Source organism: Salvelinus sp. IW2-2015, linkage group LG18 (assembly GCF_002910315.2).
Source record: "Salvelinus sp. IW2-2015 linkage group LG18, ASM291031v2, whole genome shotgun sequence".
NCBI lineage: Eukaryota > Metazoa > Chordata > Actinopteri > Salmoniformes > Salmonidae > Salvelinus > Salvelinus sp. IW2-2015.
This window is the reverse complement of record NC_036858.1, coordinates 42,047,997-42,074,425: the sequence shown is the minus strand read 5'-3', so window position 1 is coordinate 42,074,425 and position 26,429 is coordinate 42,047,997. Positions and strand designations below refer to the sequence as shown.

The 26,429-nt window shown below is 43.7% G+C and overlaps 1 pseudogene; it reads left to right on the top strand.

The window, feature by feature from the left end:
• The first annotated feature begins 7,217 nt into the window (after positions 1 to 7,217).
• The window catches only part of LOC111977462 (serine-rich coiled-coil domain-containing protein 2-like), a 107,464-nt pseudogene continuing 88,252 nt past the window's right edge, over positions 7,218 to 26,429 (top strand).

The following is a 26,429-nucleotide window of genomic DNA, read 5'->3' as shown; positions in this document are numbered from 1 at the left end:
TCCCGTGTGAATCAAGAATGGTCCAACACCCAAATGACAYCCAGCCAACTTGACACAACTGTGGGAAGCATTGGAGTCAACATGGGCCAGCATCACCGTGGAACGCTTTCAACACCTTGTAGTCCATGTCCGACGAATTGATGCTGTTCTGAGGGAAAAAGGGGGTACAACTCAATATTAGGAAGGTGTTCCTAATATTTAGTGTATAGAGGAAGTTCACCCTGTGTTGCAGTCACAGGGGTTGAATCCGTCAGGAGATAGAGCTATTAAAAGACTAGCCCTACTATTTTAAACACATCGTGGACAAGGGAGCTTTAAGGTGTGTATTGAATCCAACTGCATTATTTTTATTTAACCTTCATTTTATCAGGGAGTCATACTAAGACCAAGGTCTCTTTTACAGATGAGCTCTGAATTATACTGAACAAAAATATTAACACAATATGTAAAGTGTTGGTCCCATGTTTCATGAGCAGAAATGAAAGATCCCAGATGCACAAAAAGCTTATTTTTCTAATTTGTTTTGCACAAATTTGTTTACATCCCTGTTAGTTAGCATTTCTCCATCCACTTGACAGGTGTGGCATATCAATAAGTGCAATTGGCATGTTGACTGCAGGAATGTCCACCAGAGCTGTTGCTAGATCATTGAATGTTAATTTCTCTGCCATAAGCTGCCTCTAACGTCGTTTTAGAGAATTTGGCAGTACCTACAACCTGCCTCACAACCACAGACCACGTGTAACCTCACCAGACCAGGACCTCCACCTCTGGCTCCTTCACCTGCGGGATTGACTGAGACCAGCTACCCAGACAGCTGATGAAACTGAGKACTTTTTCAGTCTGTAGTAAAGCCCAATTTGCTGGGCCTGGGTCCCCATTGCTGCGCCACAGTCATGTGAAATCCATAGATTTGGGCCTAATTTATTTATTTAAATTGACTGATTTCCTTATGTACTGTCCCCCATATGCCTTACTGTGCATAAAATCTGTCTGGTGCATGCTGTCTGACAGTAGTGCCAGCCCTTACAGTTGCTGTTTTTTGCCGCTGTAGTGTTGTTGAAGAGACAAGCGATGTGGACGAGGTGAGTGATTGCACGAGTCAGCGACTTCCACGTGGAGAATCTTGAAAAGCATTAGGATCCAAGCTGCTTGTGTGAAGTTGTTTCCTTCAGTGTGGACACTTGGGGGCGAACGTCAGCATCTGAGGAGCTCAAAAGAGCTCAAAAGCRTCCCTTTCAAGACTGAGCGACTGGCATGTCAGAAACGCTGGGCCAGAGAGCCAGGTTGTGTCTGAGAGSWGACCTGCAGGGATGAATCTCRTCGCATAATCTGCAGGGTTATGATCGGTAGGTACATAGCACCAATGTTCTGGACGAGTGGATCTCCTTGTCCGATGGACTCGATTGCTGACATAGACGTRTAAACGACGGRTCTCATTGTAGATGTAGCCTAACACCACCTTGCTGTCTGTGTGGAAGGTTGTATCATCAAGTTCAATGTCTATTTCTGAGGTGATGAGCTCGGCCAACTCAATTGCYAAGACTGCTGCGCAGAGTTCCAACCTTGGAATAGTGTGTTCTGGGCATGGCATCAGTTTTGCTTTACCCATTGCCTTCGTNATGGCATCAGTTTTGCTTTACCCATTGCCTTCGTGGATGCATCTGAGAATATGCATAGTTCTCTTCATCTCGCTTCTGAAGGTGAGACCTTAGTGTAGGCCCTAGGGATATGGAGGTTACATAGCTCTTTCAAAGACTCTCTCCATGCAACCCATGGCTCCACCATTTCTGGAGGCAGGGGGAGTGTCATTCGCTGTTGGCCATTGTGAGCTACCTGCAAATAGAATTGCCTTGAATGGTGACAAGGGCCGCAAATCTCAGTGGGTTGTACAGACTGTTGATAGCACTCCTTGGCGTGTGAAGTGCTTCTCATCTTCGGCTACCTTGAAGGTGAAAGTGTTGGTCCTGAGGTCCCAGTTGAGACCCAAGCTGTGCTGCATAGGCAGAGTGTCTGACCCTATGACGAGATCTTTGATGTCGTTTGCGTGAACTTGAGATGGAAATGCTTCCATTACCTCCTTCTTGTTCGAGGCAATCTTGTGTAACCTCAGATTTGAGTTGGCGAGAATCTCTTGTTTTCTCTTGAGCAGCGTGACTGCATCTTGGACTGTAGGAAATGACTTTAAGCCATCATCGACATAGAAGTCACGTTCCACAAACTGTCTGACATCAGGATCGTAGTCTGGTTCTCCTTGTTGAACAGACTGTCTGAGGCCGTAGATGGCCACTGCTGGAGAGGGACTGTTGCCGAAGACATGGACTTTCATATCTGCTGTCACAGCGACAGATTCCTTACGGAAACGAGTAAGCACCCCAAGGAGTGTGTTGTTGAGATCGGGCCCAGTCATGAGAACGTCATTGAGGGACACTCTATCTTATTGGGCACTAGAGTCAAAAACCACACGGATTTGACCAGGCTTCTTTGGGTGGGTACACCAAATGTAGGTAGGTACCACCATTCTTCTTCTTCTTTCAGGGGCGGAGCCTCTTCAGCATGACCATTCTCAGAAATCTTTTCCATGAAAGGGAAAAAGTGGTCTTTCATCTCGGGCTTCCTAAGGAAGGTGCATCTGAGGGAGGAGAAGAGTTTCAGCACTAAAGGTCTATTGTCAGGGAGACGAAGTCTTGATGACTTGAATGGTAATGGTGCCACCCAGCTGTTGCTGTCGTCCTTCCTGATCCCTTCCTTCATGATTTTCAGAAATGAGCTGTCTTCGATGGAGAAGTCCACTTTATTGTAGTCTCTAGTTTGCTGGAACACATTGCAGCCCAAGTGAACTTCATCTTTGTCGCAAGGAAGACTTTTGTAGCAGCATAATGCAGGTTGATCAGGAGCTTGGGCCTTCCGGAATCTTTCTTTCACCAAGAAGAGGTTGGACATGGCTTGAAGAGAGTAGGGCATCCTTTCTCCAAAGTGTTTGTGTAAAAGGTTCTCACTGAGAGAGACTTGTGAATGCTCCCCATGCAGACATGGCCTATTATGACAAATCCGAGGTCAAGCTTCTGGGCGTATGGTGAGTCATGGGGCCCATTAACTTGCTTGCGCACCTTATGGACTGATAATGTCTCTTCCAAGAAGGAGCATGATGGGAGCCTTCGGTTCGATTTCTGGGATGAGGTGAGCAAGGCGTTTCAGGTGAGCATAGTGGAGCGCTGTCTCTGGAGTTGGGATCTCAGATCGGTTGTTCGGGATGTCATTACACTCGATGAGAGTTGGCAGTGGAAGACTGACTTGCCCATCCATTGATTCTACCTGGTAGACATTGGCTCTTCTTCCTACTGTGTCCATCACTCCAGCGCAGGTCTTAAAGATATACTTCTCCTTAATGCAACTGCTGTGTCAGATTTCAAAAAAGCTTTACGGAAAAAGCACACCATGCAATAATCTGAGTACAGCACGCAGGCACCAAAACAAGCCATACAGATACCTGCCATGTTGTGGAGTCAACAGAAGTCAGAAATAGCATTATAAATATTAGCTTACCTTTGATGATCTTCATTGGAATGAACTCCCAGGAATCCCAGTTCCAAAATAAATGTTTGTTTTGTTCCATAAAGTCCATCATCTATGTCCAAATACCTCATTTTTGTTCGCATGTTTAGTTCACAAATCCAAATTCAAGAGGCGCAGGCACTTAGTCCAGACGAAAAGTCAAAAAGTTCCATTACAGTTCGTAGAAACATGTCAAACAATGTATAGAATCTATCTTTAGTATGTTTTTATCATAAATCTTCAATAATATTCCAACCGGACAATTCCTTTGTCGTTAGAAATGAAAAGGAACTCAGCTCACTCTCAAGGCCGCGCGCATGACTTAGCTCATGGTATTCTACCAGACCTCTTAGTCAAACAGCTCTTATTCGCTCCCCCTTCACAGTAGAAGCCTGAAACATGGTTCTAAAGACTGTTGACATCTAGTGGAAGCCTTAGGAAGTGCAATTGGACCAAATTTTACACTGTATATTGGATAGGCAAAGACTTGAAAACCTACAAACCTCAGATTTCCCACTTCCTGGTTGGATTTTTTCTCAGGTTTTTGCCTGCCATATGGGTTATGTTATACTCACAGACATCATTCAAACAGTTTTAGAAACGTCAGAGTGTTTTCTATCTAAATCTACTAATAATATGCATATCTTAGCTTCTGGGCCTGAGTAGCAGGCAGTTTACTCTGGGCAGTTTACTTTCAGCTCATCCATAGATGCTTCTAACTGTGCTTTTTCTATTTTCATTCTCCTTTCTTTCTCCACAAAGAAGAGGTGAGCTTTTGCAGCTTCTGCTTTTGCCCTTGCTATGGCTGCTGCGGCTCCTGTAGGTGAGCTGCTTGAATGGTAGGATGAGGCTGAGGCACGAGACCTGGTCTTGAAGGTGGAAGCCTGCTCCTCGGCCATAGTGTGTTGGAGGTTGTCTGTACACTGCCGTAATTGTCGTAGGCCTCTCTTGGCGTTGTGACGGGTTAGCAGTGTCTGTTGCTTGATCCAACTTGTGGTCCTGTCYGCTAGAGAGCTGTCATTTCACTGTACTGTCCTCCGTATGCGTTACTGTGCATATTTTGACAGCAAGATAAATGCCTTCCCACCAATAATCCTCAAAGCATGACCGCCATAAATCACAAGATTTATTGAGTTGAAACAGCGTGAAACTGAAACACTAAGACAATAATGTTTGCATAAGACAATGTAATCTGTCCTAAAATACAAACTAGACATAAACGTAACCTGATATTTTGCTCACACTGACAACAAGCAAAAGCTAGTCTAATATACTGTAGCAATTAAGCTAGTGCTGTCCATCTATTCCACAAAGTTAACATGCACATCCAAATTCTACAAATAATGCTCTGAAAGGAAAGATATATGCAAAAGGAATGAAAATACTCACTGACAATGCTTTCTAAGGCATACAACGTAAAGGATGGATGAAGATTGTAAGCAGACAAATGAAACAGATCAACTCCAGATCAACACTAGGGGAGCCAAATTCATGGTAAGTAATATAGGTAAGTATTACAACTAAAACAGAACACCTTATATGAACTGTAACTCAGTAAAATTGTTGACATAAATACACGCATCAAAATATAAATACACAAGCAAAAAAATTATAATTAATCAGTAATAACGTCCTCAATCAGCTTTCTGAATTTCCCTAGAGGCACCAGAACATCAAATTTAAGAACATTTAGAAAATTGTTCCACAGATAACGTGGAAGAACTGATTCACTTAACTCCGTAGAATTTCCAGAGTTAACCACCCCTGAGACTGGGTGTGTTAACTCATWTGTGTAAAGGTTAGTAATGATGTTAGGTACAGTGGGACTTTTTGTAAAAGGGATTTATAATTGAAAATAGCAATGTATCAACCTTCGTGACATCAAAGAAGTTAGAGAATGCAGTGATGAGTACAAAAATTGTTGCCCATAATAAAGTGCATCTAACTGCTTTCATGAAGTGGCAGCTGAGTTCATATAGATGATGTTGCCATAATCTAGGACCGACAGGAACGTCRACTGTATAATCTGCTTTTTACTTTTTAGAGAGGGGYGGAACCTATTTCTATCGAAGAAGMCCATTTTTATTCTCAGCTTCTTAACTAACTCATCTATATGCTTTTTAAAAGACCGCATTTCATCTATCCAGGTGCCCAGATATTTGAAAGTACGGACACAATCAATATAAATTAAATCATCAGACTTATTAAATCATCAGACTTATTTTTATGCACTATATAGAACATTTAGTACTAATTTCAGGTCAATAAAGTTTTTAATGTAATACAATGAAGGCAGATTGTAGTTCAAATAGAGCCTGGTCAACATTGGGGGCAAGAGCATACACAAYAGTATCATCGGCATGCAAGTGCAGATAAAAAAAAATTACAGACAAGTACATATTGTTAATGTAAACTGTAAAAAGTACAGTTTTTTTTCTAATCTTTACAGAAAAATGCCACGGGCACTATCTGATGTGTGGAGACATTTCACTGCAGCTAATGTAGAAGGAAAAGCTGTGTATATTTGMAAATACTGTGCCAAATCATATGTGAAGAATGCAACAAATTGCAGAATCATCTGGCCAAGTGCATAAAGTTCTCTCAGCGCTCACAACAARCAATCTCTGACAAAAGTCCCTCTACTATTCGAGGTGAAAATGCTGATGAATGTCTTGCTCGAGCTGTGTATGCAACTGGTTCACATCTGATGCTCACAGGCAATGTGTATTGGAAGAGATTTTTGAATGTTCTTTGCCCAGCATACACCCCTCCAACCAGACATGCTTTATCTACTMATTTGCTGGATACAGAGTTCAAGTGAAGGTCAAGCAAATCATAGAGAAARCAGACTGTATTGCAATCATCTCTGATGGGTGGTTGAATGTCCGTGGGCAAGGAATAATTACCTACATCATCTCCACCGCTCAACCAGTATTCTACAAGAGCACAGACACCAGGGACAACAGACACAACCGGTCTCTACATTGCAGATGAGCTGAAGGCAGTCATCAATGACCTTGGACCACAGAAGGTATTTGCACTGGTGACAGACAATGCTGCGAACATGAAGGCTGCTTGGTCTAAAGTGGAGTCCTACCCTACCCTCACATCACACCCATTGCCTGTGCTGCTCATGCATTGAATCTGCTCCTCAACGACATCATCACACTGAAAACAATGGACACACTCACTCTACGAGAGAGCCAAGGAAATGGTTAGGTATGTGAAGGGTTATCAAGTTATAGCAGCAAAGAATAAGAGCACCACATTTAAGTTGCCCAGCAACACCCAWTGGGGGGTGGGGGTGTGTTGTCATCATGTTTGACAGTCTCCTGAAGGGGAAGGAGTCTCTCCAGAAAATGGCAATATCACAGTCTGCTGACATGGACTGCCCCATCAAGAGGATCCTCCTGGATGATGTATTTTGAGAGAGAGTGGTAAGCAGCCTGAAACTCCTGAAACCTGTAGCAGTAGCCATTGCATGGATTGAGGGAGACAATGCCATCCTGTCTGATGTTCAGACTCTGCTTGCAGATGTAAGAGAATAAATCCGTACTGCCCTGCCCACTTCACTGTTGCTCCAAGCAGAGTAAACTGCAGTTTTGAAATACATCAAAAAGGCGCGAAGACTTCTGCCTGAAGCCCATACACCCGTAGGGGACATGTTGGACCCCAAGTATGCTGGCAAGAGCATCCTGTCTGGTGCAGAGATCAACAAGGACTATGGTGTCATCACTTTTGTTGCTCACCACCTTGGCCTGGATAAGGGCAAGGTTCTTGGCAGTCTAGCGAAGTACACTTCAAGCAAGGGCTTTGGGATGGAGATGCAATATGGCCAACATATCTTATAATCCACCTGGTGGAAGGGACTTTGTGGATCTGAGGCTCTTTCCCCTGTTGCCTCCATCATCCTCCAAATCCCACCAACATCAGCTGCCTCAGAGCGCAACTGGTCCTTTTTGGGAACACACACACCAAAGCACGCAACAGGCTGACCAATACAAGGGTTGAAAAATTGGTGGCCATCCGGGCAAATGAGACTTTTTGAGCATGACAACAAGCCATCCTCAACAAGGTTGGAAAGTGACAGTGAAGATGAGGCCTCAGAGTCTGATGTTCAAGAGKTGGACATTGAGTAGGTCCAGGGACAAGACGTGGAAGCCTGAGAGGAAGACAACCAAAGCTTTCGTTTCTAGTCTATCATTTTACAGATGTATGTTGAAAACATTTTTTGGGAGATGCGATGGATCATTGGGGATCATTCAATATTCCCTTTCTGTTGTTGTTCAGTGAAATCATCCCATGTGAAGAGTCAACTCATTTAATTAAAGTTCGTAACTAAATTGTTTTTTTTTTTACTTCTATTAGAAGGATTTAATCATTTGCAATTATGTCTACTTATGATTGTAATGAACACGATGGGAGACAGAGAGATGGTTTCAAGCGCAGGGCGCAGCAGGTGTTTATTGTAAAGGACCACAGGAGGAGGCAGATAGCTRGGTCCAGGGTCAGGCAGAAAGTCATACACAGGGGTTCAAAAAGGCAACAGTACAGGCAGGGATAAGGCTAGTAACGTCGCCCGGGAGATCAGGCAAGGCAATAGGTTGATAACAGGAAATCCGATAGGCTAAGGTACAGGCAGGGAATAGGCAAAGGCGTCGTTAGTTTTTGCCTGCCTCGCTATCATACATGGGAGGATCAAATTACGGGAAAAACAGAGCTYCGAATATAWGTGTGTCACAATACCAATGATGGGGTGCAAAGAACTGAACTAAATAGTGTCTGATAATGACATACAGGTGTGAGAACAGGTGATCAGAATTCAGGTAATTGGGATCTGGAAAGTGAGCTGCGTTCAGGGGATCTACGTCTTTGAGAGTGTGAGTTGGAAGCAGACGTTACAATGATACGGTAAAAGGTTTATGTTTCTGTCTCCATATAATATGTTAAATATATCCAATGCAAAAAAACATCTACATTTCAATGGTATTAATATTAATTTGCATATATTTCTGTTAATTCCCACATATTCCTGTTAATTCCCACCAAAAGTTTCCACCTCTGAATATTCCCCAAAATGTGCAACCCTAGTCTCACTTGTGTTGAGTAATGTGCTGTTAAAAGTGGTGTAGGTCATATTTATTTATTAAAAAAYAAAAAGTTAAAAGCAAAAGGATTTGAAGCAATARCCTACCCGCTGTGGACAACTATTTCAGCATCATTTCGCGCTGCTCTGATACAAGCATGGGGACTGGTCTTGATAAATCAATGAGATTTGGGTATTGGTTAGACTACAAATAGGGTGTGGAAATGWTATGCTCTTAGTACTGTAGCCTACTCCTGACTGTCACATTGTACAGCACCACGGAAACCCTGAAACCATGAACACCACAACTTTTCTTAAAATCAATCCCATATACTATGTTTTTACTAAAAAAGGTAAAAACAGCCACTCTAGTACAGCCACTATTGAAGGCTAGCCACTATTGAAGGCTAGCAAATGCTTTTCAAAGCTGCCCTCTGGTGGTCAAACTAGCACTAACTAGCATTAATGGTAACAATGGCTGACAATTAAATAACGTCCCATAGTATTCTGTTGCAGCCCGCAAGGTGTGCTGCAGTATGACACAGCTTTTAAAGGAGGAACCACTCCAGAGTTGCCAGACGGAAGCCACTTCTCAGTAAAAGGAATGACAGCACGCTTTGAGTTTGCCAAAAGGCACCTAAAGACTCTCAGACCATGAGAAACAAGATTCTCTGGTATGATGAAACCAAGATTGAACTCTTTGGCCTGAATGCCCAACGTCATGTCTGGAGGAAACATGGTACCATACCTACGGTGAAGCATGGTGGTGGCAGCATCATGCTGTTGGGATGTTTTTCAGCAGCAGGGACTGGGAGACCTAGTCAGGATCAAGGGAAAGATGAACGGAGTAAAGTACAGAGAGATCCTTGATGAAAACCTGCTCCAGTACGCTCAGGACCTCAGACTCGGGCRAAGGTTCACCTTCCAACAGGACAATGAACCTAAGCACAGAGCCAAGACAACGTAGGWGTGGCTTCGGGACAAGTTTCTGAATGTCCTTGAGTGGCCCAGCYAGAACMCAGTCTTGAACCCTATCAAACATTTATGGAGAGATCTGAAAATAGCTGTGCAGCATGCTCCCCATCYAACCTGACATAGTTTGATAGTATCGGCAGATAAGAATGGGAAAAACTCCCCAAATACAGGTGTGCCAAGCTTGTAGTGTCATACCCAAGAAGACTCAATGCTGTAATCGCTGCCAACGGTGCTTCAACAAAGTACTGAGCAAAGGGTCTGAATACTTATGTCTGTGATATTTCAGTTTACATGTATTTTTTTAATTAGCAGCAATTTCTATAAACCTGTTTTTGATTTGTCATTATCRGATATTGTGTGTAGATTGATGAGGRAAAAAAGCWATTTAATCAATTTTAGATTAAGGCTGTAACGTAGCAAAATGTGGAAAAAGTCAAAGCGCCTGAATACATTCCGAAGGCACTGTATGTACAACAGCTAGCAATATCTATACCACAATGCAGGTGTGAGCATACTAGGCATTCTATATTATTCTACAACATCAATCTAAATTAATATGGATGTTGTATTGGTTGAATGTTCCAGGCAGGTTCCAGAATGTTGTTCAGCTTTTGAACCTCTTCTTGTGTTGAGTAATAGCAGGTGGTTTAGCTGTTGGGCTTGGGGGGATGTAACTCTAGCTCCTTGTAGACAACCGTCTGGTCCTTTTTGCACTCCACAGGCAGGTGGACAAGCCTCTTCTGCACTTTCTTTACCACCCACTGCTTCGACCTCTAGCGGAAGATTTGTTTGTACTGCAAGTCTCCTGGAAAGACATGAAGACTGATAATGAGGGTGTGTAACCATACAATAAACCACATTCATCTGTATGGGTCTACATCCATTGGGTCTACAGGCTATGTAATACTATAGCTGGTGTCATCAGCAGTASGATTAGTCTGTAGGACACACAGTAGTCAGTGATTATCCAATATTTTCCACCATCAATACATACTCAAACAACGTACAATATCCACCCACTCCCCTCATGTCAATAGATCATGCATACTAACCTTCAAACACAATACCCACCCCCAAAAGACACAAGTCAGTCACCCACACCACCCCCTCTTTGCTAATACCACCTTTTCTCCAATTTAGCCTCCATAATACAGAGAAAACTACAGTAGAAGTTGTAGCCTACTTGTAAACACACCAACTATAACAAGACACAAACCATGTTTATGCCTAGCTCCAGTATATTTATTTGCTCATCATGGAGTCATGGAAAGATTTAATAGATCTTAGTAAGATTTTAGAAGGTGACTTACACTAGTTCCTGGTGCTGAGCTTGATGTTGATGTCACATTAGCCTCTGCGGCAGTCAGTTAACTAGTGTAACTTAACAAAACTAACGTTAGCTTGTAAAGTTACAAATCACTTCTCCAGATAGCAGTTGCCTAATTACCTTGATATGCTTTGTAATGTCTAGCCAGCATATTATGATAGCTACAGTGGTTCTTCCTTTAAAAGTTGCATCAACTTCATGTAATTGTCAATAAAAGCCTTTGACACTTATGAAATGCTTGTAATTATACTTCAGTATTCCATAGTAACATCTGACAAAAATATCTAAAGACACTGAAGCAGCAAACTTTGTGGAAATTAATATTTGTGTCATTCTCAAAACTTTTGGCCACGACTGTAGCTAACAGCTCTCTCAAATCTTGTCATTGAGTAGAGCAGCTCAAGCGGAGCTGTTGTTATGGTTACTCACAGACTCAGAGACACCATGAGCAGGGTCTTCATTAGTTACYACAGCCACAAAGTCAGAAGGCACACCTACTCGACCGATCAGATGAGGGAGTGTGATGACATGTATTCCGGCTTACAGTTTGTGCGAAACAATCAATCAGATGAGGGAGTATGATGATGCTTATGCTGACCGGCTTGCGGGGAGACACGAGACATGCATTTCTTTTGTCTAGCGATCCATCAATGATTTGGTTATTTAGTAGTTATAATAAAACCAACCGTTCTAAATGCAAAGTGGTAAATAGATGTCTTAATCAAACTCGGCTTGCAAGATGTTTTTCCTTACTCAGTTACTTGTCTTAACCCACAATAGGTTTACTCCAATATCTGCATTGTTTTTATCTTAATTTTAGATGTTTATTTTCAAAATCCACAAGTAATACAAAGTAAAACGTGCAGTTTCACTGAAATGTTTTCTGACATTTTTTGGGCCCATTTTTGGCTGATTTAAGATGAAATCTTAAACCCTGTTACTTTATTTGGCTCCTAGGCACTTACTCTTGTCATTTAGCCATGCAGACCACCTTTCTGTTATTTTGTACCTGTTTCCGTCTCTCTACAAAGCCAGGGTCTTCAAGCTATGGAAAATGGCAAAACATTTAWTAATAATAATACTTGATTGGACTTTTGACACCCAAAGCTTTTTATAGTGTAAGGGGAAACTCGCCACCCTAATCCCACTTACATGCTCTTTATTTGTTTAATTGGCCCATCCAACTTTGTTTTTCCATGTTTTTTTGTTGTTTTTTTTACAGATATTTTGTTACATATAAATTATTCATACACTTTACATACATGGTACTTTTATACACATTATTACAYGATAGGAATACAGTTTGATACACACATTACACATCATTATGGTACTCATTATTACATACTCTTACAATAAGTGCCATGGGATCTTTCGTGACCACAGAGTTAGGACACCTGTTTAAAGTCCCATCTTCTTCAATTTTATTGAGGAACATTCCATTTTTAGTTATTTATTCCAATTACATTATTAAAATGAAATTAATGTTGTAAAAGTGATCTTTGAACTTACTGCCTTCTGGTTAATAATTTCAACAGCATATTTCTCTTTGTCTTTTGTTCATCTGTCTTTCCCCTGGTGGCATTATTCATACGTCTTTGTGCCCACAACTTAAGTAAAGATACTTTAAAATACTACTAAGTAGTTTTTTGGGGGATCTGTACTTTAGTTTACTATTTATATTTTTGCCAACTTTTACTTCACTATGTTCCTAAAGAAAATCATGTACTATTTACTCCATATTTCCCTGACACCCAAAAGTACTCGTTACATTTTGACAGAAAAATGGTCCTATTCACACACATCAAGAGAACTTCCCTGGTCATTTCTACTGCCTCTGATCTGGCGGACTCACTAAACACAAATGCTTTGCTTGTAAATTATGTCTGAGTGTTGGTGTGCCACAGGCTATCTCTCAATACAAAATAAAAAAGAGCATATTGCCATCTGCTTTGCTTAATATAATTAGAACTTGTTTATACTTTTACTTTTGATACTTAAGTACATTTGAGCAATTGCATTTACTTTTGATTCTTAAGTATATTTAAAACCAAATCCTTTTAGACTTTTACTCAAGTTGTATTTTACTGGGTGACTTTCACTTTTACTTGACTCATTTTCTATTAAGGTATCTTTCCACCACTGCTGTGCATCTGTTGAAGGTCAAGATTATGATGTATTACTGTTACAATGAAAGTATTGTCGGGAAACTAACAAATTTGATCTATCTTACATATTAACTCCTATGTGCTTGGAATGGAATTCCAAAGCAAGTTAGCTCATTTTAGATGATAGTAGCAAAMGTTAGCTACTAGTTCTGTGGGCTCCTGAGTGGCGCAGCGATCTCAGGCACTGCATCTCAGTGCAAGAGGTGTCATTGCAGTCCCTTGTTTGAATCCAGGCTGCATCACATCCGGCTGTGATTCAGAGTCCCATAGGGCTGCGCACAATTGGCCCAGCTTCGTCCATGTTTGGCCGGAGTAGGCCGTCATTGTAAATAAGAATGTGTTCTTAACTGACTTTCCTAGTTAAATAAAGGTTACACATGTAAAAAATAAAAGACAACTTTCTATTTTGCCCAAAACCTTTCTCCTTTCTCAATGTTATGAATTTTAGTGAAGTTACCAATTGTTGTTCCTGAGTGTATTTAGTTATTTGGTCCTCAAACTTGATCTCAAGATATGGCATTTCGAAAATGAGGCGTTTCCCGCGAACCTGAATATGCATCATCACACTCCCTCATCTAATTGGTCGGGTAGGCAGGCCTTGTTACTTTGTGGCTGTTGTAACTAGCAACGACCCATGAGCAGAGTGCATACAAAGCGAGCTGCCTACGTGCAGGGAGCGAGTGACAGACAGAGAGGAGCAGTTAATGGATTTACTTACGGAGGAAGTTTTTCTGATTTCAGGTTTTGGGCAGGGTAGGGCCTGGGTAGGGTAGAGCCTGAACATCGCGGGCATGGGTAGGGACTGTTGGCGCCGGAGAGGATGGCTACCGTTTTATTGGCTCTTAACCAACCGTGCAATTTTTTTCACAATGTTTGTAATTTATTTTGTACAGAATGTTGCTGCTACCATCTCTTATGACCGAAAATAACTTCTGGCCATCAGAACAGCGATTACTCACCTTGAATTGGACTAATCATTTTTCTTTAATGAGTCGGACGGGAGGGATTTACTGCAGACCCCCAAACAGGCCCTCATCCCCATCACTCGCAGGAGAAAGAGACAGAGATTTCACGGAAGGAGATCGGGGTGCCTTGTGAGGATCAGGCGATGAGTGGCTAATCTGCCTTTGCCATCCGTACTGTTAGGCAACGTACAATTGCTGGAAAATAAATGGGACGATCTAAAAGCACGTATATTCTACCAATGGGACATTAAAAACTGTAATATCTTATGTTTTACCGAGTCGTGGCTGAACGACGACATTAATAACATACAGCTGTTGGGCTATACACTCTATCGGCAGGATACAACAGCAGCCTCTGCTAAGACAAGGGGTGGCGGGCTATGTGTATTTGTAAACAACAGCTGGTGCACGATATCTAAGGAAGTATCTCATGATAAGCTGTAGACCACACTATCTACCTAGAGAGTTTTCATCTGTATTTTTCGTTGCTGTCTACATACCACCACAGACTGATGCTGGCACTAAGACCACACTCAATGAGCTGTATACGGCCATAAGCAAACAGCAAAATGTTCATCCAGAGGTGGCGCTCCTAGTGGCCGGGGACTTTAATGCAGGGAAACTTAAATCAGTTTTACCTAATTTCTATCAGCATGTTAAATGTGCAACCAGAGGGAAAAAAACTCTAGACCACCTTTACTCCACACACAGAGATGCATACAAAGCTCTCCCTCACCCTCCATTTGGCAAATCTGACCATAGTTCTATCCTCCTGATTCCTGATATCAAGCTAAAATTAAAGCAGGGAAGCTGCTACCCTCTGTGGTTATCTATGCATAGTCACTTTAGTAACTCTACCTACATGTACATATTACCTCAATTACCTCAACTAACCGGTGCCCCCGCACATTGACTCTGTACCGGTACCCCTTGTACATAGCCTCGCTATTATTATTTTACTGCTGCACTTTAATTATTTGTTACTTTCATTTCTTACTTTTTTAAATGTATTTTCTTAAGACTGCATTGTTGGTTAAGGGCTTGTAAGTAAGCATTCCACTGTAGGGTCTACACCTGTTGTATTTGGCACATGTGACAAATAACATTTGATTTGATTTGATAAAAATTCATGCCTTTGCAGGTCTTTCTTCTATTATTCATTATTTAATTAATTCATTATGGTCTGATAGTCTGAGTTGACCAACTCTTGAGCCATAATTTCTATAGTTCCCATGATCCTTTTGAGGGATTTCTCTGATGATGGACAATGAAAAAACAATGGTGCCTGTGTGCATGGCTCTTGAGCTTGGACGAGCAACAAGAGAGACACCGATTAGCAACTTATCCCATCACATGCACATGAAGGAAATGGACCATCCTTGTCACGGTATCCCTGTGTCTGAAAAGCCTGCCTGACATGCAAATCCCCCTCCTCCATGACCCTCTGACCTTATCTTCTTAAGGGGAGCGGCACATATAGCAGCAGCAGGGTATTAAGAACAGCCCTTATTATTATCGTTATGTACTGGGCAGCTTTGTGTGTGTGTGCGTGGTGTTTGGTGTTGTCTTGTGGATGGTTGTGTGGGTGTGTGGTGTGTTGTGTGGTGTGTGTGTGTGTGTGTGTGTGTGTGTGTGTGTGTGCTGCCTCGATGTTGCCTATGTTCTGGAGCTGATAGAGATTATTAGTAATGGGTCTGGGAATGATGAACCATTGGATAAGGAGGATAAAGGTTCTTTACCAGGTACTGCAGGAAAGGGAACCTATCCTACATGCAGAAGCTAAAACTTCCCCCACCATTTGAACAAAATATTAATAACTATCATGACATTTTTTTTGTGATATCAGTAAACCTTGCTCATGGTGTTCTGGTGTGTTGTATGATAATGTAGCTGTGACAGAATTCCAAGGTAACTGACATTGACAGGGCAAACATTCTACGAGACAATATTGAGAAAGAAAAGCAGGATGAAATGGATTTACTTTTTTAAAACATTTACTGAATTCATCCATCAACTTTGTTAAATGCCAGGAAAACACAGAGGTCCCATCTAGACACATCTACAGTAGTAATGAATAGAGAGGACAATGGGAAAGTCCACCARATATCTTTCAAAGTTMATTCTGCATTGTCTATGGTTTACAAATATAGCCCTCTAGATTAAGAGTAACAAACTGATATTCAAGAAGTGAAAAAACAGATGATAGTTTCTAATACTATACAGTACATCCAACAAAGGATTCAGGGATTGACTCCAGAATGTCTACTCTTTTCACCTTGCATTTCTTTACKTAGAAAAAAACAAGAATGAGTTGGCTTTGATCTCGTGCCAGACTTCCACCTTGACACGGAACGCCTTAGGACAGAATCTTGTGTTAATGGCGGTATTCTGTCTAGCCATTGGCGCAAATAAATTATTACGAATCTAGGAATCATTATCTACCTCACTGCTACAACATATAAAGGGTAGCCATGTGACGTAAGATGCCTCCTGGCKGAGTTGGAAGACCACCACATCAATTCTTCAGACAACAACCGCTGAGTGGCTACACCGAGCTGCATAATAGCAGTGCCTAAAACACCATGGTCAATTTCTGTGCCGTATTTGGTTGCTCCAACAAGGCAGGCAAGACAATGGGGTTAAAATCATTTTACAGATTACCCGTAATCATGAWACACAGAGGAGATAATATTCATCAACTGTCAGAAAAGTGAATAAATCTTTTTTCCCGTCAAGACCTGAACACAGACAGCTGTCATATAGGGTCTGCTTTGATCATTTCATCACTGGTAAGTCTGATTTCGAGTTTAGTTTTGCTGTTATGCTAACCAGGTGTTARCAACAAGACTAAGTAGCCAACATTWGATAGCTTGTAGTCTACTGTATCTAGCATGTGTCTCGCTCATAGGCAGCGCGTGAGTTTCAMGTTTTGGGGAAGCMKTTTTTTTTTCGCCATAAAAATGCTCCTTTTTAATAAAGAATTACGTGCATCTATAATTTAAGCCTACTATTCCCAATGTGATGAGTAGATTGGATAGTCATAATTTAGGCTATTAAAATAACTTAGTCTAATCACGTTGCATAGCTGAGCGCATAGTGGCATAGACCTATAGGCTATATCAGAAAAAYGTATTCTCTTTGCATGTGAAAAATGTGKCCTTTTATAACACATTTCATGCAATTCTACTACACTTAATATGACTGGAGACATTAGCAGAATACTTTTTTAGTACAACAAATTACAGGGCCTACTCTGCTGACACTGACAAACAGATCAATCAAAATGACCTTGTCTTGAATACAAACATCTTATCTAGGCCTACGAGAAGGGCAGACACAAATTGTACAATATGACATTCATSTAGCCTGGAAGAAGATATTATTGTCCCAAAAAACTTTCCAGTGGCCCTGACACAATGATAATCTGTTGAGAAAATGTATGAACAGTACTGCATAGGACAAAGGCCTCAATGGAATAAGGTGCAATTACACTGTAACAGAATTACGCTGAGAMTCAGATTYTTCACTTTAAATGTATGCCAAACAAAAAACATTTACTGGAAAAACTGTGCAGATGCAAAGTTCAGTAACATAAGCTACGGCAGCGTAGCTTAGTGGTTAGAGGGTTGGACTAATAACCGAAAGGTTGCAAGATCAAATCCCCGGGCTGACAAGGTACAAATCTGTCGTTCTGCCCCTGAACAAGGCAGTTCAGGGGCCGTCATTGAAAATAATAATTTGTCCAGATTTTTTTCTGTTACCAAACGTTGTATCTGCACAGTTATTCCTCTAAATGTGTTTTTGTAATATTTTCTGTGGAAATTGTTCAAAGTAGTCCTTGGGGGAGGGTCCGGGTGGGCATCTACCCTCGGTGGCGGCTCCGGCTCGGGACGTTGCCCCCGCTCCACCTCTGGCTCCCCCCACTTTGGTGGCRCCTCTGGTGCGGGGACCCTCGTCGCCGATCCCGGACTGGGGACCCTCTCTGCAGGCCCCGGACTGGGGACCCTCTCTGCAGGCCCCGGACTGGGGACCCTCGCCGCATGCCCCGGACTGGGGACCCTCGCGGGAAGCTCCGGACTGGGGACCGTCGCGGGAAGCTCCGGACTGGGGACCGTCGCTGGAGGCTCCGGACTGGGGACCGTCGCTGGAGACTCCGGACTGGAGACCGTCGCTGGAGGCTCCGGACTGGGGACCGCCGCTGGAGGCTCCGGGCTGGGGACCGTCGCTGGAGGCTCCGGACTGGAGACGGTCGCTGAAGGCTCCGGACTGACCCGTGGAGCAGTCACAGGATGAACCGGGCTGTGGGGGAGCACTGGAGATCTGGTGCTTATCCTTGGCACCACTCTTCCAGGCTGAATGCCCACTTTAGCCCGGCACCTCCAGAGCGCAGGCACAGGTCGAACCGGGCTGTGGGGGAGCATTGGAGATCTGGTGCTTAACACTTGCACTGCTCCTCGTGGCTGAATGCCCACTTTAGCCCGGCACGTGCGGAGCGCAGGCACAGGACGCACTGAACTGTCACAGCGCACCGGAGACACAGTGCGCAGAGCCGGCGCAGGATACCCTGGGCCGAAACKGCGCACCGGAGACCAAGAGCGCTGAGCTGGCACAATCTGCCCTGGCTGGATGCCCACTCTAGCATGGCACTTGCRGAKAGCTGGCTCCGAGCGCACCGGGCTGTGCACGCGCACTGGAGAAACCGTGCGCTTTACGGCAAGGACCAGTACCACGCTCCTTGCCGTGAGCACGGGGAGTTAGCTCCGCCAACCTCTTCCCCCCCCCCCCCAACATTTTTTGGAGTGGCTACTCGGGCTTCCGTCGATGACTTGCCTCCTCATATCGTCGCCGCTCCTCCTTCGCTGCCTTTATCTCCTCCTTTGGACGGCGATATTCTCCAACCTGCCTCCAGGGTCCTTTACCGTCCAGGATCTCCTCCCATGTCCACGAGTCCCTTTCTCCACGCTGCTTGGTCCTTTGGTGGTGGGTAGTTCTGTCACAAACGTCGTATGGAATGGACCAAGGTGCAGCGTAGTGAGCGTACATTTTTCTTTATTTGCAACTGTCGCCAACAAAACAATAATACAACAAAAACGAACGTGAAGCTCCGTAAGGCTATACATGCACAAACGAAGACAACTACCCACAACTAACAAAAGGAAAAAAGGCTGCCTAAGTATGATTCCCAATCAGAGACAACGATAGACAGCTGTCCCTGATTGAGAACCATACCCGGCCAAAACATAGAAACAAACAACATAGAATGCCCACCCCAAATCACACCCTGACCTACCCAACTAGAGAAATAAAACGTCTCTCTAAGGTCAGGGCGTGACAAGAAGACCGATTTTGTGGGATGTCTCATGGTCTGACAAACAGACTTTACCTCTTTTTCTCACACACATGCATGAAAGTATGAAGTTGTAACAGTCAAAAATCTCTCTTTCTATGTGTCTCTTTCTCCATCTCTCTCTCTCTCTGCAGTCCTGTGTGACACTGCACCTCCATGACTGTGCAGGTAGCTGTTGGAAAAKAAGGCTCCCATCAAGCCTGCCATGGTGTCCAGATTGCCTGAGTTCGGGGTCCGACCYGCCACAGGGGTCCCCAGCCCCCTGCCCAATGGAACCACCCAGCCCACCCCCCYACCAGCAAGACCCAGTGGGTGGTCAGTACCTCTTCCTTCTCTCTAAAATGGAGAAAAGACGGTGGTAGTACTCCCATCAGCACCACTAGCCCTGAAGACGGTGCATGTCCAGAGGAACGAGGGGGCAAGACCCAGACTCCCCAGGGGGGAGGGAGATCAATAAACCCACCCCATCCACCCCTAATGGGGCCAGGAGGTCTGGTTTGTCTGTGTCCTCTACTTCCAGCCCCAAGACCATCCCCTGTCAGGCCACAAAGACAAGCCCCAAGGCAGAGTGCAGACAGGGGCAGAGCCCCTCCCTCAGTGGGGGCCCCAAACCAGGCCAGAATGGAGCTACTGCTGGCTCAGGATGGTCAGGCTCAGGGCTGGTGAGGCCGCAGGCCAGCTCCAGCTACCCTCGCAGCAGCTCTAGAGACAGCCTCTCCCAGTCCAGTGACAGCATCAAGTCCTTCATGCAGGATAGCATGGTGCGCTCACAAAGTTTCACCCAYTTCAAGCCGATCCCATCCCGACCAACATGCCTATGGCACGCTCCTTTTCCTTTAATTGGGCAGTGGAGCTGGCCAAGCCTCTGGCCAACACTCAGCTACAACCACCCAGGACAAACCACATCAAACCCCCCCAGATATTGAACGGGAGGCTGGGCCATGGGATGGGCCTCTGCCTGGGCACAGGGATTGGGATGGGGCTGGGACTGGGGCTGTGGAAGCTTCAGTGTCCTAGGAACCCCTCTTCAGCCTACTGCCCCTCCATAACCCCTAGTGCCCTGAAAAAGCCTCTCCTCCCCAACTGTGTTCTTAACAAGCCCTCTGCTTTGGGCTATAGACTGATGCGGTCTGGCCAGACCAAGCAGCAGAAACCCCTGTTTACAGGAAGGTTGACGGGGGAGGTCAGGGCTGGAGGGGTGGGGGCGGGGATACGGCAGAGTCGCCCCCCCCCCCTCCCTCACCCCAGATCCCCTCAGTGACAGTAACAGGACCTCAGGGGGGCAGCTCAGGGGGACAAGGGGGGGGGGGGGGGGGCTAGAGGTCATGTTTCTTTCCTCAGCCTCATCGGTCTCTCGAGGAGACACCAGTGAGGAGTTCTTTGATGATTTTGATAACCTGACTGATGGGGACAGGGATGTCCCTGACAACAAGAAGAGAGGTAGTACTGCCACTCAGATACGCCTGCGTAGCTTCCTGAATGAGACCATGGACTGGGCTGGGATGGGCCTCTCAGGTAAGCTTAAAGAAACACCTGCTAGAATCACATCATCTTCTACCGTTGTGATTTGTTTTTACTAGTTGCCACAATTGACAGCTCTAGTGCTCTTGATAACACTACTCCAGTCCCGCGATTCCTGACAGTCAATAAAAGGTACAACTGTTTGGCCTGTGTGGCCCCCTGTGCAGGGCAKAATGAAGAAGTAGGGGTGAGGGCAYCCCTTGGCATCAAGTCCCCAGAGAGGTTAGACTTCCTCCAGGGCTCATCTCTGGAGCTGTCCTCCTCCAATAGCTCGGGAGGCACCTACAAGTGGGAAGAGGARGGGTTAGAGCCCCTGGGACGTAGCACGCACCCATGTGAGAGCTACGACTGCTCAGACCACCTCAACAACATAGTGAGTCAACGCTTGGTTTGCCCCAAGGTACCAAATTCATACACACGAAAACACCTATATTTACCTGGCTGGTTAGATAGCCTGGACATAGAGAGAGTCATGAGAGTCATTGTTTAGATGTGGCCAAACTGTTTTTTTTTGTCCACAATTGCCTTGTCTTCCACCTAGCATACACTTGATATAGTATCAATGATATAGTATCACTTGTAATGATGTACTGTCATTTCTGTATGATGTACACTACATAGTTATTTCATCTGATTGACTAGTGTTGTTATTCACCAGAGGCCTGATACAGTGTGTACCTTTGACCCTATTGTGTCAGTCTTGTCCTCCTAGCATGCCTACCTGCCCTTAATCCCGCTGCTAAATATTTGGTTAATTGGATCCTTAATAGGGATTAGGAAAACAAAGACTTCGGACAGAAAGGGAACAGGAATGCCAAGGCTGCCAGCCACCCACTCCCAACCAAGGTCTCCCTCCCTCTAGGTTCCCAGATTCTGGAATGTCTACATAGCTCCTTACAAGTCACATATTATCTCCTGAAGATAATCTGCCTGTTTTTCCTGTTTTCCTCTCTGTGTTCTGGTGCCATTGGCTCTGGAATGTTTAAAAATCTTAATGACAGGGATTTAAATAAGTTAATCAGCTTTGTATTTTCTTCCCTTCTTCTGGGGTTTACCATTACATGTAGACACGGGACTGTTGACCTAACAGTGGTTTAAAGACAACTGAGACCGTGTGTATTGATAAGAGAGCTGTCTGGGGATGCCAACTGTTCTGAGTAGGTGTGAGTGACTTTCTGACTAGAGAATCATTGTACTGATACAATTACAATAAAACAATATTGTGTCTGGTAGACCTAGTGGGATAGAGTCCATCTAACATACTGTGTCATAATTATTTGGCCTATTAGAAAAGTCCATGCATCCTTGAGACGTGCTGCGTTAATTTGGAACGTGATTCAGCGCATGCACAGCATGTGTGTAGGGCGACACCTTGTSGGCAACTGTGCAATGCCATTTGTTTCACTAATAAAGAAGCGTAGATAGAATAAAAACACAACAACCTTCAACGTTCTGTGTCATTAAGAATATTTAAGATAAATCGTTTAGAGAAAGTTATGAAAAGAGGGAGCAAAGGAGTAAGACAGAGAAGGAGATAMATATGATTGGAGCGGGAAAGAGGGAGTTGGAAAGAGTCGTCTGCAGACTGATTAGCTTCATGGGAAGTCATTGTCATTGTAAATAAGAACTTGTTCTTAACTGACTTGCCTAGKTAAATAAAGGTTAAAAACATGTTTTTATAAAATAATTAGATGATAGAGAATTGGCTCAATAAATAGAACGAGTCTAACTCTATCRTTGTATCATGTTGGAATAGACAATGAATACCAGTCTGGCACATAGACCAGAAGAAGGATGTAAGACATGCAGAATAATTGCTGGGCTGGGTATTCCAGAGGGCCTGGTACCCTCCCCTGCCCTGTCGGGAACTCACATCTAGAAAGACAAGTAAGTATCTTAACAGAGAGAACTGACAGCCTTGATGGTCTGGCGTTGGGTTAACCAGACAAACGTTTTATTATCCTGCGTTGTAAAAGAGCTTCATAACACTAATGAGAACCGAGTCAGAAAACTTGTTTTTTCCCCAGACAAATCAAATCACAGTCATCATCTTAGTTTTGCTGGCTTGCAATTGCTCTATGACTCCACTTGATGGCAGTGTGAATTTATCCTAAGACGCAAGAGTGTGTTTTTGTGTGTGTGTGGTTGTGGTAAGATTCACCTGACTTCCATGGTGCACTGTTGATGATTTCCTATAGCCTACCGTTGAGAAGTAGACTGCCAGCTTCTCAATTAGAAGTCCTTATATAAGATGATTTTAATGCATTATAATGGAATTACTTTAATCTTCCGGCTAGCCTATTGCATTCACCACTGTCCGCCACATATGCACAGGCTTAGATTAATCTCTCTGAGAACAAATCAAGTCCATATCGTCACTGATGGTAAGTCAGGGGAGTGAGAGGAAGTGGACTCCTTCAGAACAGCTGCATTAACAGACAGGTTCTGTTTTGTTTTAACCAAATCTCTATTTCTATGTAAATTACATGCTATTTTGTTGGACTCGAGTGATAGTTTTCCATGCCTGTGCATGCTTTCTCTTTTCCATTCCTCCCCCTACATGTGCGAGTACAAGCAGTCTGCAGGTGAAAAATGTTTTGTGGACAATAGCAAATATTTGTTATGTCCTAAATGGGCTATAATAATATGAGAACGGATAATATTTATTTGGCTCTATTTGGTCACTGTAGAAAGCATTGTCATGAGAAAACATCAGTATCACCACAATATGAACGAGAATGCATGCGCATGGAAAAGTATAGAGTGAAAAAAATAATAAAATTACATTCCGGATAAAGTTAAGAATGACACAATTTAATGTGTACAACACCTAAAGACCTGCATTACTATACTGAGAGCTTTGCAGTTTCTAAAAAGGCGTATTTGGGTGTTTTTGGAGCCTTTGTTCATGTTTTCTGTGTCCCCCTATACTGTCAAATGAGCCTGCGGAGGTCTATCACTAGTGGGGTAAGATTTTCAAAGCCAAGTGAAATCACAAAAGAGTGTCTGAACACTTCTACATCATGCCATTTACATCAATCTTAGATATTTGGTTAAAAATAGGGAATGGAAGACATATTGTAGAGTGGCTATCAGTATTCATTGTAATGTACCTGAAAATGGCTATTTCCTTAGAAATACAGTAACTGATTCACTTTGATTGACATAGGAATACACAATGTGAAGCCCCTCTCTCTTATCTTATTTTTTTTAGTCTTTCCTTGGGCTGTTTAATCCTTATTCCTGCAGGTACCTAGTATTTGCTGTGTTTTTATTAAAACTCAGCTTCTCTCATGTGAGACATATCCACCCAGTAGCAGAGCATACTCCTGACAGCTTTCTGTCTCTAATCCTCGCTCCCTCTGACTTCAAAGCCGCAGTTGCTGCTTTCTAATTTACACTTTATATGCAAAAGTATGTGGACACCCCTTCAAATGAGTGTATTCGACTATTTCAGCCACACCCATTGCTGACAGGTCTATGAAATCGAGCAGACAGCCATGCAATCTCCATAGACAAAGATTGGCAGTAGAATGGCCTTACTTAAGAGCTCAGTGACTTTCAACGTGGCATCCAGCAAGTCAATTCATACAATTTCAAACCTGCTAGAGCTGTCCCGGTCAACTGTAAGTRCTGTTATTGTGAAATGTAAATGTCAAGGAGCAACAACTRCTCAGCCGCGAAGTGGTAGGCTACACAAGCCGCCAAGTGCTAAAGCGCGTAGAGCGTAAAAATCGTCTGTAATCGGTTGCAACACTCACTACTGAGTTCCAAACTGCCTCTGAAACGTCAGCACAAGAACTGTTTGTCAGGAGGTTCATGAAATCAAATCAAAAATCAAATCAAATTTATTTATATAGCCCTTCTTACATCAGCTGATATCTCAAAGTSCTGTACAGAAACCCAGCCTAAAACCCCAAACAGCAAGCAATGCAGGTGTAGAAGCACGGTGRCTAGGAAAAACTCCCTAGAAAGGCCAAAACCYAGGAAGAAACCTAGAGAGGAACCAGGCTATGAGGGGTGGCCAGTCCTCTTCTGGCTGTGCCGGGTGGAGATTATAACAGAACATGGCCAAGATGTTCAAATGTTCATAAATGACCAGCATGGTCAAATAATAATAATCACAGTAGTTGTCGAGGGTGCAGCAAGTCAGCACCTCAGGAGTAAATGTCAGTTGGCTTTTCATAGCCGATCATTAAGAGTATACTCTGGAGCACTGGAAACGCGTTCTCTGGAGTGATGAATCACGCTTCACCATCTGGTAGTACGACGGATGAATCTGGGTTTGGCGGATGACAGGAGAATGCTACCTGCCCAAATGCATAGTGCAAACTGTAGTGGAAGAGGAATAATGGTCTGGGTCTGTTTTTCATGGTTCGGGCTAGGCCCCTTAGTTCCAGTGAAAGGAAATCTTAATGTTACAGCATACAAAGACATTCTGGACGATTCTGTGCTTCCAACTTTGTGGCAACATTTTGGGGAAGGCCCTTTCCTGTTTCAGCATGACAATGCCCCTGTGCACAAAGCGAGGTCCATACAGAAATGGTTTGTCGAGATTGGTGTGGAAGAACTTKATTGGCCTGCACAGAGCCCTGACCTCAACCCCATCAAACACTTTTGGGATGAATTGGAATGCCGACTGCGAGCCAGGCCAAATCACCTAACATCAGTGCCCGAACTCAGTAATTTAATTAAATAGGTTTCAACAACATTTTGTAAACTCAGAAAAAAATAAACGTCCTCTCACTGTCAACTGCGTTTATTTTCAGCAAACTAAATATTTGTATGAACATAACAAGATTCCACAAATATGTGACGAACTGGAATAAATGGAATAATGTGTACCTGAACAAAGGGGGGGTCATAATCAAAAGTAACAGTCAGTATCTGGTGTGGCCACCAGCTGCATTAAGTACTGCAGTGCATCTCTTCCTCATGGACTGCACCAGATTTGCCAGTTCTTGCTGTGAGATGTTACCCCACTCTTCCACCCAGGCACCTGCCTGTGAGGGCTAGGGCCATTTCTGGGGGGAAAGGCCCTAGCCCTCACCCTCCGATCCAACAGGTCCCAGACGTGCTCAATGGGATTGAGATCCTGGCTCTTCACTGGCCGTGGCAGAACACTGACATTGCTGTCTTTCGGGAAATCACGCATAGAACGAGCAGTAGGGCTGGTGGCATTGTCATGCTGGAGGGTCATGTCAGGATGAGCCTGCAAGAAGGGTACCACATGAGGGAGGAGGATGTCTTGATGCAATGRCAACAAGCTCAGTCCGATGATGCTGTGACACACCGCCCCAGACCATGACGGACCCTCCACCTCCAAATCGATCCCGCTCCAGAGTACWGGCCTCGGTGTAATGCTMATTTCTTTGACAAACGGGAATCAGTATGTATTCTCCAAAAAAAGTGTTATTCTACGGGAGATGTTATATACAGTAAATACCAGAAATTCTGTAATATCCTCCAATATTCTACATGTGCA